General features: G+C 38.1%; 1 non-coding gene across 1 annotated transcript; it reads left to right on the top strand.

Moving 5' to 3' along the window:
- Positions 1-14352: 14352 nt before the first annotated feature.
- Positions 14353-14456, top strand: LOC148568213 (small nucleolar RNA R71). Its single transcript, XR_015882800.1, has one exon. It is a non-coding gene; the product is annotated as a small nucleolar RNA R71 (small nucleolar RNA).
- Positions 14457-14657: the final 201 nt, after the last annotated feature.

Raw genomic sequence — 14657 nt, 5'->3', positions numbered from 1 at the left:
TCTAAAATTCTAAAAAGGAATAAAAATCCAAGAGAGCCCCCCATGAAATCAAATTCTTCTCTATTTATACACTTTCCAATTCTGTCATCCCGTACTTGGAGTGGGCTTTTTGGCCTTTTATGAAGTGGATTAGAATGGTACTTGGTTGCAGCTTCCAGGAGAACGGAGCGTTTTCAAATTGAGCGCAGCGTTCATTCACCCACGTGTACGTGTGCTTCGCGCCCCTGTGCCTCTTGTAATTTTGCACATCAACGCGTACGTGTCGCATATGCGTGTGCGTCATCATTGTCTTTAGCCTCAGCCATGCCTGCGCGCCACCTTCACGCGTGCGCGTCCCTTGGCAGTGTTCATTAACTGAACGCTACGTTCGCGCCAAGAACGCTCCTCACGCGTACGGGTCCTTTGCGCGTGCGCGTGGATGGTAAATCACCACTTCTACGCCCCAGCATCATGTACGCATTTGCGCCAATTACCACTTTTGTCACATCGACGCGTGCGCGTCAAGAACGCGTGCGCATCGATGACCAAATTCAAATTCCAATTCTGAGAGTATCGCAGGTGTTCATTGAAAGTGAACGTAGCGTTCATTTCTAGTGAACGCTGATCCTCCTTTCACGCATGCGCGCCGTGCATGCGTACGCGTGGGTCTCCAAAAGTGTCATCCTGCGCGTAAGCGCCTTGTACGCGTGCGCGTCACTGGTGATCATAGCGTTCATCAAATGAAATAGGCGTTTACCTGGACCTCTCTTCTTTTCATCATCTTTTCTCCTGTTATCAATCAAACACGCCATCAAAGACTCACCAAAATCATAAGAATTTACATCATTCATAATAATCACCTAATTCTTGCATCAATCTCATGATTTTGTATAAAATAAATGATGTTTGATTGAATCAAAATAAACATGAAATTCGACTCCAATTACTTACTTATTGTGCAAGAAAGTGCATAAAACCTAATGAAACAAATGAAGAATGCTTGTGAAACTAGCATAAGATGACTTGTCATCAGTATACATACAACTTCTTATTAAAGAGTTAAAAGAGTTGTGGCATGATGGTGTACAAACATTTGATAGGTTCAAGAATGAAATGTTTACATTGCGAGCAGCATTAATGTGGACAATTAGTGATTTTTCAGGCCTTGGTAACTTATCTGTGTGGAACGTACACAGTAAATATGCTTGTCCTACATGTAACTTCAACACTGATTCATATAGATTAAAGCATGGTGGAAAATGGTGTTTTTTGGGGCATCGCCGTTTCTTAGAAAGGGGTCATAAGTTTAGGCTAAGTCGTGCAAAATTTAATAGAAAAGTTTAGTTGAGGGATCCCCCAGCAGTACTGATAAACCACTATTTTATGGTTTATCTTGAACTCAATTGAGTGGTTTTTATCAAGTCTTTGCACACTTATTCATATGATTTTCATGATTTTACTATTTCTTCCCAGATTTTGTTCTATGATTGAAAACTTGCTTCCTAGACCTTTAAATTGAGTATTTTAATTCTCCTTTCTACCATCCGATGCCGTGATCTGTGTGTTAAGTGCTTTCAGGCTTTATAGGGCAGGAATGGCTTAGAGGATGGAAAGGAAGCTTGCATAAAGGGGAGAAGCATAAGAAATAAAGGAGATAACCAGCGACATCGACGTGCACGCATGGCGGACGCGTGCGCGTGAATCGTAGTTTTGCACGGCGATGCGTGCGCATGCCGGACGCGTACGCGTGACTGACGCGTACGCGTGACATGCGCTACCTGCAGAAATCGCAAAAAGCGCTGGGGCGATTTTGGGCTGAATTTGGACCCAATTTTTGGCCCAGAAACACAGACTAGAGCCAGGGGACAAGCAGAGACTCGACACACATTCTCATACGCATAGTTTTAGTTTTAGTTTTGAATCGGAGAGAGAAATTACATTTTGATAAACCCATATTTCATGAGTTCTTTTGTGCTTAATTAGAGTGATTTATTCAACTCTTCACCTACTTATTCACATTAATTGCATCGTTTTACTTTCCCTTCCTTATTATGTCATATTGTGAAAAACATGTTTCCTAAGCTTTAAAAAAATTAATTATTTTAATTACCTTTATTTCCATTCGATGCCATGATTAGTGTGTTGAGTAGCTTCAGGTTTCCTAAGGCTGAATAACTTAAAGGATGAAAAAAGGAAACATACAAAAATGGAAGGTGAAGGCAAAACGGAGCTTTAAGGAAACTGGTATCCACGCGATCGCATGGACAACGCGATCGCGTGCCAGAAGCAAAGAAGCAGCGACGCGGCCGCATGACTGACACAACTGCGCGCCTTGAGTAGAACACCCACGACGTGGACGCGTGACTGACGCGACCGCGTGGAAAGGAAAAGCTCCAGATGACGCGACTGCGTGACCCACGCGGACGCGTGACAGAGGCCACGTATCAGAATTTACAGAATACGCCCCCAGCAACTTTTAAAGCCCTTTTTGGCCCAGATCCAAGTACAGAAAGCATAGATTAGAGGTTATAAAGTGGAAGAATGCATCCATTCAGAGGGAGCTCGCCAATTTCTAGTTTTCATGATTTAGATTTAGTTTAGAGAGAGATTCTCTCTCTCTCTCTTAGGAATTAGGACTTCTTCTTGTTTTGGGAGTAACTCTGGATCCAGGTTTTAATGTTCTTTTATTTCAATTTTACTTTTATTTATTTGATTCCAATATTTGAATTGATTATTATAATTTAAATTATGAATTATTCCATGTTACAGATTTCTATTTGAATTAATGATATTTAAGGTATTTTTCAGTTTATGATTCTTCTCTTTGATTTAAGTTGCCATTGCTTCCCATCTAAGGACACTTTTATTATTCCAGCAATTTACTTTTTCCCCTTTTGGTCTTGGTTAAGAAATCAGTGACTCAACATTATCGAACTTAGCATAATTGATAATCGTTATCTTGCTAATTGATCTGAACTTCAATAATCCCAACTTTTTCCTAGGAAATAAATAGTATTCGAAGGTCAAACTAATTAGTCCCTTGACTTACCTTTGCTTCATAGGTTAACTAAGTGGAATTAAGATACAACTTTCGTTATTGTTGAGAGGGATAACTAAGTTGGACTTCTAATTTCCCTTATCTTGCCAAAAGTTGTTTTACAGTTATTATTTATTTTTAATTGCCATTTAATTCACTCGTCATTTAAATTACTTGCTTCTCACCTTCTAAACCCCGATTACAACCTTTATAACCGATAATAAGAACATACTTCCTCGCAGTTCCTTGAGAAGACGACCCGAGGTTTGAATACTCGGTTAACAATTTTTAAGGGGTTTATTACTTGTGACACCCAAAATGTTTGTATGAAAGGGATTTTTGTCGGTTTAGAGACTATATCTACAACGAGACTATTTTTATGACATTCTTTACTGGCAGAAAATCACGATCGTCACATTTCCTCTAGGTTTCCTTTACATTCATAGATTTCTACTTTTATGCTTTTGCTTGGGATATTGAGAAGAGTCATTACCTCCGTTGAAGTTTCTATTATTCTAGTTTGCTTTCTTATTCCTTTACACTTTTGATTACTTATTAACCCTGTTCAGATACATATGTTGCATTTTGGGATTTATTAATGCAAAGAACTATTTTTACTTTTAATTAATTTTTAGTTATTGTTTATCATGTCTTCCTTTTATTCCCTTTTTAATTCTGTGCAAGTAATATTCATGTCACTGGAGTAAACTCCCAACTTGACTTGGGAGTTGATTAAAAGGAGACCGTTGAGTTGTAATACTCAAGTGTTAATTTTAATTGGAAGTTGTTGGCTGACTCTCTAGTATCTGACTCTAATCCTTCTTTGGGAGAGGATTAGGACTTGAGATATAGTTGGTCAGTTAGTTACTTGACTTTTCTTTATTCAGTAAGGGATGACTAAGTAGAACAACAACCTTTTAATATTACACTTGGAAAAATCCAACAAGGATAGAACTTCCAATTAATCTTCTCCCAGTCAAGGCTTTTATTTGATTATATAAATTCTCTTGCTAATTTTTATTGCTTTCAAATACAATTATTTATTTTTCTGTTCTCCAACTCTCAAAATTTCTCGAAAAACTCCTGACTAATAAAATAGCACTCTTTTGTCAACTCGTTGGGAGACGACCTGGGATTTCTACTCCCAGTATTTTTCTTTTAAAATTTGTGACAACCCTTTCTAAATTGATAAGCAGATTTTTGCTGGTTAGGAACTGTACTTGCAATGTATTTCTTATATTAATTTCTTAATCGGCTAATTTTTGCCACCTCAAGTACTGACAGTGTTAGAAATATTGGAACAACTTGAAGGCATCAATGTTTCATTTGGGAAGGAACTACAGGCAAGTAAAGGTAAGAGGACTCGGCAAAAAGTTGTTGAAGAAGATGTTGGTAAATTTAAAATATCAACACAAATTTCACAGGTTCATTTCTATGTTGGTAATCATGAATTGGTAATCATCAATAACATCAATTTCTCATCTTATGTTTAGTTTGCTGCCACTATTATATTTTATATATCATAGGAGTCATTTATGTTAGCACCCAATGCATCACAGTTATTATATTCTTGTTGTTAGTTACTTAATTTTATGCATATCTTTTCTTGAATGATATATTTCTTGATTGAGTCTTTCTTTTTTTCTTGAATTTTAGATGGAATAGATGGGAAAAGAAGTTAGTAGGGTTCAAATGTGGGACATCACTCACAAAAAAATAGATGGAAGTTATGTTAATGAAAAGGCTAAAGAAATAGTGGTAAGACTAAAGTACAATAAGTAACTTGTTTGTATTTCTTTTTCTTTCCTTTTTTTATAAGATAATACTATGTTTGATTCTTTCTCTTTCTTTTTATATATGTAGGAGAAGATTGAAGCGTATAGCAGTCAACAAGTGGTGGAATCAACCGTTAATTCTCCTCTTGATGTTCTTAGAGTAGTTCTTGGGAAAGAGCACCCTGGTCGTGTTCGTGGTTTAGGCATGAGAGCTGTTCCAACAGTTGCTTTTAAGAACAACACTACAAGGATTAGTCAGATGAATTTAGGTTTTTCAAATGATGCTGGCACATCATCTACTTGTGGTCCAAATGTGCAAGAAGAGTTTGATACTGTTAAAGCGCAATTGCAAGCGCTAGTCTCCTATATTGCTTGTAAGGAAGGAGGTAAAATTCCAGTGGAATTGGCTGGAATGTTCCCTACTGAACAAATTTCATAGATATAAATACAATTTATGTTCTTAATACCTTATTCCATGTGTAATATTTGGACTCTTAGGAAGGAGATGCTTATGTTTGTCAGATTTTCAACACTGTAAAAGATGCCAGAATGTTCGTAGCAGAAACTAAATAGGGAATCTGGGTCAATTTAAAATTTGACTTTGGAAGCTAGCTTTAACTTTGTTCATTAAAGCCTACCAACAAAGTGAGTCTGAGTCTTCCATAAATCTATTAATATCGAAAAGCAAAAACAACAATCTAATGATGAAAAGGCTAATTGATTCCGAAAAATCTCTTGAAAAGTGCAAATAGTTAGTGTGAGTTTCCTTTTCCTAATTCCCAGAAAACAGAGGATTTATTGTGCAAATAGTTAGTGTGAGTTTCCTTTTTTGATTGAATAATTTCATATTAATAGTTTCACATTCAATTTTCTATCCTTTTTTATTTTGCTCATAATTATATTTTTGTTGTAGGGATTGGATCAAGAGAGTGAGATTCCATCACCAAGAGAGTTAGGAAGTAAGTCTTCTGGCGCGAGCAACAAAGAAGCATGATCTTATATGATAAAGATTTTATGTATTAAGTATTATATATATATGTTATGAATTATTGAAAAATGTTATCTTTGATACTTTGTTTTTGGATTGTGAGTTTTGATTATCAAAGACCATGTATGAATTAAAAATCTTGTTATGATGTATGATTTAAAGTTATGCCTTTTGGTTATTATGAGATTTTAAAGTTTGAGTTCTAAAAATGTTACTTTAAATAGGTAGTTTCAATCTCATTTTAAAAAGTATAAAATTGCCATCATACGTAGATAAAAACGACGGCTAAAAATCGCCATTTCAAACAAAAATAGTGCCATTATATCCTGGTAAAAACGGCGGTTAGAAAATGTCATCTTAAACGAAAAGGATGCCATTAAACTCTGGTAAAAATGGCGGTTAGAAATGCCATTTTAAAAGAAAAGGACGCCATTAAACACAGGTAAAAACGGCGGTTAGAAATGTTATTTTAAACGAAAAGGATGCCATTAAAGACAAGTAAAAACGGCGGTTAGAAATTGCCATTTTAAATGAGAAGGATGCCATTAAATCCTGGTAAAAATGGCAGTTGCAAACCTCCATTTTAAACAACAACAAAACCGCCGTTTTATTTGGTTAAAATGGTGGTCAAAACTGCCATTTTAACAGTAAAAAAATCACCGTATTATCCACTGGTTATTACGACAATTTTCAGAAAATCGCCGTAATAACAAGAATGGCGCCCAGAATTCCGGGGTTTCTTAGAAGCGCCATTTTTGGTAGTAATGGTGGTTGTAACCGCTGTAATTTCCATAAAAAAACCACCATTTTAATCCTTTTTTTTTGTTGTGCCTATTGAACCTCTTGCTCCCTCTAGTTGCAGATTGCATAGCAGGCTGTGGTGATGCCGTAGACCTGGTTATGGGCGTTGCAGATGAAGTCTTCTTCCCTCCATTAGTTCTCTTTACAGTAGGTTGCTTAGGTGGTTGGGCTTGAAACACAAAAAAAATTACTGTTAATTAACCATTCACATGAAACCCTAACATACATATCGTAAATACACTTACAGAGAGGGGTGGCTTCTTGCATCCTCCCCTCTTGTGACCTGATTCACCACATTTTGAGCACCTCTAAATCTGCCCCCTCCTAGACAAGTGGGACTGGCTTCTGTCCTCAGCTTCATCAGGTCCTCTCTTCCTCTTCTTCACTGGTCTGTGGCTAGGCTTCCGATAGGGAGGCGGCATCACATCATCAAAGTTTGTCTTCTCTCATAAATTTGGGCCATTTAAAGGGTTGATTACTGATTCATAACATTTGATATAGGCAGGCTTCTTGTCGCAGTCATCAACATATGCATCCATATCAAGACGCTTAAAATTGATGCAGTTGATGGCATGTGTGCATGGAATACCACTGAGCTGCCACTTCCTACAAGAACACTCATGAGCAGACAAATCAATAGAAAATTTGATGAACCCATTCACAACCTCATATGTATGTGCAGCGGACCAATAAGGCCTCCATTCACCAACTGACCTGCCCCTCCTCTCTATCTTCTCCCTAATGCGAGGTAAAACTGTACCATTAAAATTTTGAATTCTTTCTCTATTAATAGCCCATCTGCTCATCAAATAAACCTTAATTTTCTTCCAACATTATAACTATAGGCTTTTCCCTAGACTCTGCTATTGCACCATTAAAGCTTTCACACCTATTGTTTACAAGATTATCGCTTTTAGAATGAAAGTTAAACCTGGACCTTCTCCAAAATCTTGGTGGAGTAGCATTCAGATGCCTGTGAGCCTCCACATTGATCTGTCGGATGACTGCTATTTCTCTCTTCCATTCCTTCTAGTGTGTAGCCTTTGCACACCTCCACATCAATTGCTTCAAGTGTAGCCCAAGAAACTTTTTCCTGAAGTTGCTGTATGATGCGCATAAACGTGTTATGCTACGATTTAGGAAATTGCACGATCGGCAAAATTCCTTCCGGCAAGTGCACCGGTTATCGTCGTCAAGTAAAAACTCACAATAGAGTGAGGTCGAATCCCACAAGGATTGGTTGAGTGAGCAATTCGGATTAGAAGTGTGTTCTAGTTGAGCGGAATCAAGATTTGAGATGAGAATTGCGGAATGTAAAATTGGCGGGAAAGGTAAATGACAAGAAAATTAAATGGCTGAATCTTAAATTGCATGAATTAAAGAGCAAAATGTAAATTGCTGAAATTAAAAGGGAATGGGGATGATTGCAAGAATTGAATTGCAGAATGTAAAGAGAAAGTGGAAATCAGAAATGGGGAATTCATTGGTTTTAGGAGATATTGAAATCTCCGAATCAAAACATGTAAATCTCTTCCTCAACCAATGCATTCATTGAATTTTGCTTGGCAATCTTATATGATTGGATCCCAATTCCTTGGCTCACCAATGCTCTCTAAAAACAAACAAATTCCCAATCCCTTGGTTTAAATGTTCATAAGAAGAGATGATGCTTGATCACTGATTATACCACACAATTTCATGAACCACAATTTGGTAGGATTACATGTCACAATATCCATCCAAACCCCAATCCAATCCACTGTGAGAAAGCTTCTCTAGCATGAATCCTCCATTCCTTTCCCAAGGCTCCGAAGGATTCCAAGTATGAGTAGTCTCTTTCCCAAGACAACTACTCAATGGAATTAAATCGAGAAGCTTTCTAACAAAATTCAAGAGAAAAGATTGAAGAAGAAGATAAACTATTATTGATTCATTGAATTACAATAGAGCTCCCTAACCCAATGAAAGGGGGTTTAGTGAATCATAGCTCTGAATTCAATTACAAAGAAAAAGAAACTAGCTAAAAATGAATGTCAAAGTCCCTTCTAACTTAACTTCTATCCTATTTATACACTTTCTATATTGAGCTTCAGTTGTGCTTCTTGGGCTTTGAGGCCTCTCCTTGCTTTCCTTTTGTCTTGGGTTTATGATCCATAATCTTGATGAGGTTGTTGATCCAAATCCTGTAACATTTATTGAGCCAACTTAGTGATAATCAAATAATGGCACATGACTCAATAAATGAGATTTCAAACTCATCAATCCCTCAGGCCCAATCCCATAAACCATGATATTCAATTGGGTTTCATACCAAAGTAAGTTTAAGTTAATAATTGTGCTCAAAGACTAACTTAAATCACAATATTTTTGGCCCAGAAACCTTTTTTCAAGAGTGGCGTTTAAGTTGTAGTTTAAGCTTAAACTGCAACTTAAACGCCAGACACTTCCAGTGATGCCATTTGTAGAAGCACGTTTAAGCTTCAGTTAAGGTTAAACTGAAGCTTAAACGTGGAAATGGAAGAAGGTAGCCCTGGAGAGTCATGTAGTCGAACACGTTTAAGCTTCAGTTTAAGGTTAAACTGAAGCTTAAACGTGGAGATAGGAAGGGCAGCCCTGGAGGTCGAACACGTTTAACCTCCAGTTTGAGGTCAAACTGGAGGTTAAACGTGGAAGCTTGGAATGGTGGCCCTGGAGGTGTCGAACACGTTTAACCTCCAGTTTGGGGTCAAACTGGAGGTTAAACGTGGAGATGGAGAGAGCAACCCTGGAGTGAAAAAACTATCGAACACATTTAAGCTCCAGTTTGAGTCAAACTGGAGCTTAAACGTGGAATGGCCCCTGGTACTCTTCCTGGTTCTGGCGTTTAACCTCCAGTTTGAGGTCAAACTGGAGGTTAAACGTGGAACTCCTCCCTGGGTGGCATACTCATTCTGGTGTTTAACCTCCAGTTTGAGGTCAAACTGGAGGTTAAACGTGGAATGCTCCTTAAGTGAGGCTTTTCATTCTGGCGTTTAACCTCCAGTTTGAGGTCAAACTGGAGGTTAAACTTCAATCCCAGCATTTCTTATCCTTCATGATTTTGGCGTTTAAGCTCCAGTTTAGGCTTAAACTGGAACTTAAACTCCACATGTGATATTCAAGCTTCCTTTATTGATTTTGTTGCTTCCTTGCTTAGCCTCTTCTTCCCTGAAATCATCCAAACAATTGCATCAAAGTCTTGCAAAATTTCATGAGAAATCTTTCATTCATAGCATTTAAGTAATATAACTAAAACTCATGGAATTTGCATCGAAATCATATTGTTTGGATGGTTCATTACTTTGTTCTTCATTTAACCATTTTTGGTTACTTTAAGCTCAAGAAAATGCATAAAACAACTAAAACTAACAGAAAAATGCTAGTGAAACTAGCCTATGATGCCTTGGCATCACAACACCAAACTTAATACTTGCTTGTCCCTAAGCAAGTCCTGAGTTATTTGAGAAGACAGTATGAACAGAAAGTAATTACATTGGCTATATTAGCAAGCATTTGAAGTTCATCAGAAGGGTTCTATGCAGAAAGTTGCAGCATCACTTTTTCATACTTATCAGGTAGGATTATCACTTTTTCATTGCATCCATCAAAAATTGCTATGGCCTCCTGTTATTCTTATGTCTTTGGCACTTTTCTTTTGTTTTTTTCTTTTCTTTTTCTTAGAGCTTCTTTTGCTCCTTGTTTGCTTAGTGTCATGTGTTGCACAAGCCTTTGGCCTTTTCTTTTTCTTATCAGTGCACTACACATATCCACTTTAGGCATTTTAGTTCACATTCCTTCTTGAGACATTGGTGCCCAGCACCTCTTTGTGTGACTAAATGTTTTGTATTGAGGTTGCTCTTGATAATGGACTTTTGGTTGATAATCCCGGGTTAGTTAACCCAAGTTACCAAGTGTTGAAACACTCCTCAGAACCTAGTCATCCAAGCATATCCTTAATACATAAACACCACAGGCATTTGTCTCAGAAGTTCAAACCATTGGTGCCTAGCTTATTTTCTCAATTTTTTTGCTTTTTGGTTGCCTTTTTCCGTGGCTTTTTCTTTTCCTTTTTCTTTCTTTTTCATGGCCAAAGACATTTATTCATCAAGATCCATAGACAATTTTTACTTCTACATAAAAAATGATAATTCTACACTCTAATTTTAGTGATGTGACTAAACAGTCAAGCATGCATACCACCACTTAATTCTACTTGATTTGTCACTAATTTAGCCAAGTTACTTTTGTTCAAGCTTTTCTTTTATTTTTGGAAACAGAACAAGCATGGCAGGCACTTGTTTAAGAAGGTGAAGTTATATCCAAACATCTAAGCATTCACTTTATTCAAAGCAATTAACAAACACACATACTAAAAAAAACGACTCATAAAAAAAAAGACTCCACCTAACACTTAAATGACTTATGATGAAAACACGTTCATAAAGACAATTCACCAATTATCATTTGATTATTAAGGAACGAGACCACCTCTTATTTATTGCTTGGTTCTTCTTAATTCTTGGGATCCTGCTTCTTCTTGCTTCCTGCCTCTTTTTGACCACTTGTGCTTCCTTTGTCTTTTCTTATGAGCTTTTTCCAGAATCCAGCCTTTTTCATCGTTTCTTCCACTCCTTTTTCAAGGATCATTGCCTTGTTTATTTCTCCTTCTTTCCTCCCTTTGAAATACTCATCATAAGCTGGGAATGCTGGGTCCATCTTGTGTAGATGTTCCCCTATGTAGTTAAGCTTGATTTGCGAACTGATGTTGTAGTCAGCTTGGACTGAGTATCTTGCATTCTGTAAAGTAGTGGCTTCCTTGATTGCCAAGACATTGGCATCTTGGTGTTGGCATATGTGGCTTTCTTTTCTTGCAGAACTTCCTTTTCCCATGTGTTAGTTTCAAAGATTTATGAATTTTCTTTTTGACCAAGCACGTACCTCCCTTTGTCTTTTTCCTCCATTTTTGTTTTTTCTTTTGTACCTGCACAAACAAACAAATTTGCTATCATTTTTCGGTCCATGTGAATTATGAATAGTATTTGCACATGTAAATCAATGCTTGTCTTTATGAGCTTATAGCCGTGACTTCTACATGTATGCACACTTATTATGTGGACACCAAACTTAGTTTTTGGTTAAGTCTCCTGATGACATGAAATCCATATTGGTTGTCCTTAATGAGTGTGCATATTTCTAATAAATCATAGTCACCTTGGCTCCTTGATTCTAAACAAAGTGACTACCCTAAGTAATTGAAACTAAAGCATTAAAACATGTGAATGGTATACTTGTCATGAATTTTGAAATCCAGAGGAACTTCTTGCTTTTCATAAACTGTGTTCAAAAAGAACACCAAACTTAATGTTTGGTTGTGCACCTTGAATGAAAGATGGAATTCAATTTGAGTAAGATTTGGGAGTGCCATCAGGCACACCAAACTTAGAGACCAATTGTAATTTACATGCACGGTTTAGTGCACTTAATCAATAGTTGTCCTGAGGATTCAAGTTCATGCATAAGAAACCATGCTTTATTAGATGTAAAGCAAAGCACTAAAGATTAAGGATACTAAAAAAAATGGGTTGCCTCCCATGAAGCGCTTCTTTAACGTCACTAGCTTGACGGTTGTCCCTTGTTAGGGTGGATTGTAGTGCTTGACGTCCTCTCCTCTCACTATGAAAACGTCCCCTCTTGATTCATTCATGACCTCTAAATGTTCCATAGAAAGAACTTTCTTGATTGTGAACACTTGAGGGAGCTGGGAAGGAATGGTCTGGAGGCCAGGTGGGATTGGCAGATAATGACTTGAGATCACTTTATCTCCCGGAGAAAAACCTTCAGTGGGAATTTTCTTGTTTCTCCATCCTCTTGGCAATCTCCCTATCACTCTTCCCTTTCTCTTGAGGATTTCTTCATTGACCTTTATGTCAGGAGGATCCTTCTGATCTGTTTCCACTGATTCTTGTGGCTCTAACTCTTGCAACTCTTGTTTGCCTTCCAATGACTGTTTTAGAGTCTCAGCTGCTGGATTACTTTCCCCCAAACACGGATGGCTACTATCATCTTTAGGCTTTTCAGATTCTGGTTCAGGCTCAGATGCAGGTTTGAAGACTTTGAAAATGAGCTGTTCATCATGTATTCTCAGAATTAGTTCTCCTTGTTCTACATCTATGAGCGCTCTAGTAGTGGCTAGAAATGGTCTGCCCAGAATGATAGGGTGTAAATAGCTTTCCTCCATGTCCACAATGACAAAGTCTGTGGGGAAATAATAATCTCCTACTTTCACCAGCACATTTTCAACTACCCCTTCAGCTTGCTTCTGAGTTTTGTCAGCCAGTTGTATGATTACATCAGTGGATCTCACCTCGTTCAGTTGTAGCCTCTTCATAAGAGTTAGAGGCATCACATTTATGCTAGCTCCTAGATCACAGAATCCTCTGTCAATTTTTGTTTCCCCTATGATGCAAGGGATATGAAAACTTCCTGGGTCCGTTTTCTTAGAGAGTGTGTCCTTCTTGATGAGAGCACTGCATTCTTTGTTCATTGTTACCGTTTGTCCTCCCTTCAAAACTCTTTTCTTGCTTAACAATTCCTTTAAATACTTGATGTGTGTGGGCATTTGATGAAGAATCTCAAGAAAGGGAATATTGACATACAGAGAATTAAATGTCTCTAGAAACCTTGAATAGGTTTTCCTTTTTTCACCTCCTCCTAACCTCTCAGGAAATGGTGCTTTTGGTTGGTATACTTCCATCATGCCTTTTTGCAGATCCTTGGCTTGCTCAGTTCCACTTTCCTGCTTAACTTCTTCCACATCTTCTTTCAAGATTTCTGGTTCCTGCTGTGAGGACCTGATTCCTTCTTCTTCTGAGACTTCCTTCAATATGGTGATGGCCTTGCACTCTTCCCATCTTACTCTCTTTTGTTCCCCCTTAGGATTCTTTTCTGTGTCACTAGGGAACACTGCAGTTGATTTGGGTGCCTGTTGAGATAGCTCTCCTACTTGAGATTCCAACCTTTTGAGTTTTTCACCATGGTTTCTTAAGGTAGTTCTCACATCATCCCTGAAGCTCTTCAATTCAATTATGTCTTGGCTCATGGTTGCCATCATTCCTTCCATCCGGTTTAATTGATCTTGAAATTGTTGGTTCGGATTAGGTTGGGTATGTTGATTATTTTGGCCATGATATGATGATTGGGGGTAAGTGTTTTGTGTGGCTTGGTATGATCTTTGATTGGAGTTTTGGTATGTGGAATTGTTTTGTTGGTTGTGGTTGTAAGGTTTGTGGTTTTGTGGTTGGGTTTGTTGGTTTCCCCACCCAAAGTTTGGGTGGTTTCTCCAGCCTGGGTTGTAAGTGTTGGAGTGTGGATCATATGATTGCCTTTGTTGGTTTCCCACATAGTTAACCTCATCCCAATCACCTCCTTCAATGCCTACTTCCTCTTGATCTTGTGTGTGTATTGCAGCCACTTGCTTTGTTTCTAATTGCCTGGTAAGCTCTGCTAGTTGCTTGGCAAACACCTTGTTTTGGGCTAGAATTGTATCGACATGGTTCAGCTCCATGACTCCCTTAGTGTTGTGCCTTTCTGATGCATAGTAGTACTCATTCTCAGCCACTGTCTCGATCACTTCAATGGCTTCTTCCACGGTCTTTTTCTTGTTCAATGAACCTCCTGATGAATGGTCTACAGCCTTCCTTGATTCATAAGAGAGCCCATCATAGAAGATGTGCAATTGCACCCAATCATGGAACATGTTTGGTGGGCATTTCCTTGTCAAGTCCTTGAATCTCTCCCATGCCTCGTAGAGAGTTTCACCATCTTGTTGTCTAAAAGTCTGGACCTCAGATCGAAGCCTATTGGCCTTTTGTGGAGGGTAGAAACGTGCCAGAAACTTGCCTTCCACCTCATCCCATGTGGTTAGACTCCCCCTTGGGAATGATTCCAGCCACTTAGCTGCCTTGTCCCTAAGTGAAAATGGGAACAAGAGCAGTTTATAGGCATCTTCCTGGACTCCATTGGACTTCACAGTGTCACAAATTCTCAGGAATTTTGTGAG

This window comes from Arachis ipaensis, chromosome B4 (assembly GCF_059453495.1).
Source record: "Arachis ipaensis isolate K30076 ecotype BB chromosome B4, ASM5945349v1, whole genome shotgun sequence".
In the NCBI taxonomy this organism is placed as follows: domain Eukaryota; kingdom Viridiplantae; phylum Streptophyta; class Magnoliopsida; order Fabales; family Fabaceae; genus Arachis; species Arachis ipaensis.
This window is presented reverse-complemented; position numbering and strand designations above follow the sequence as displayed.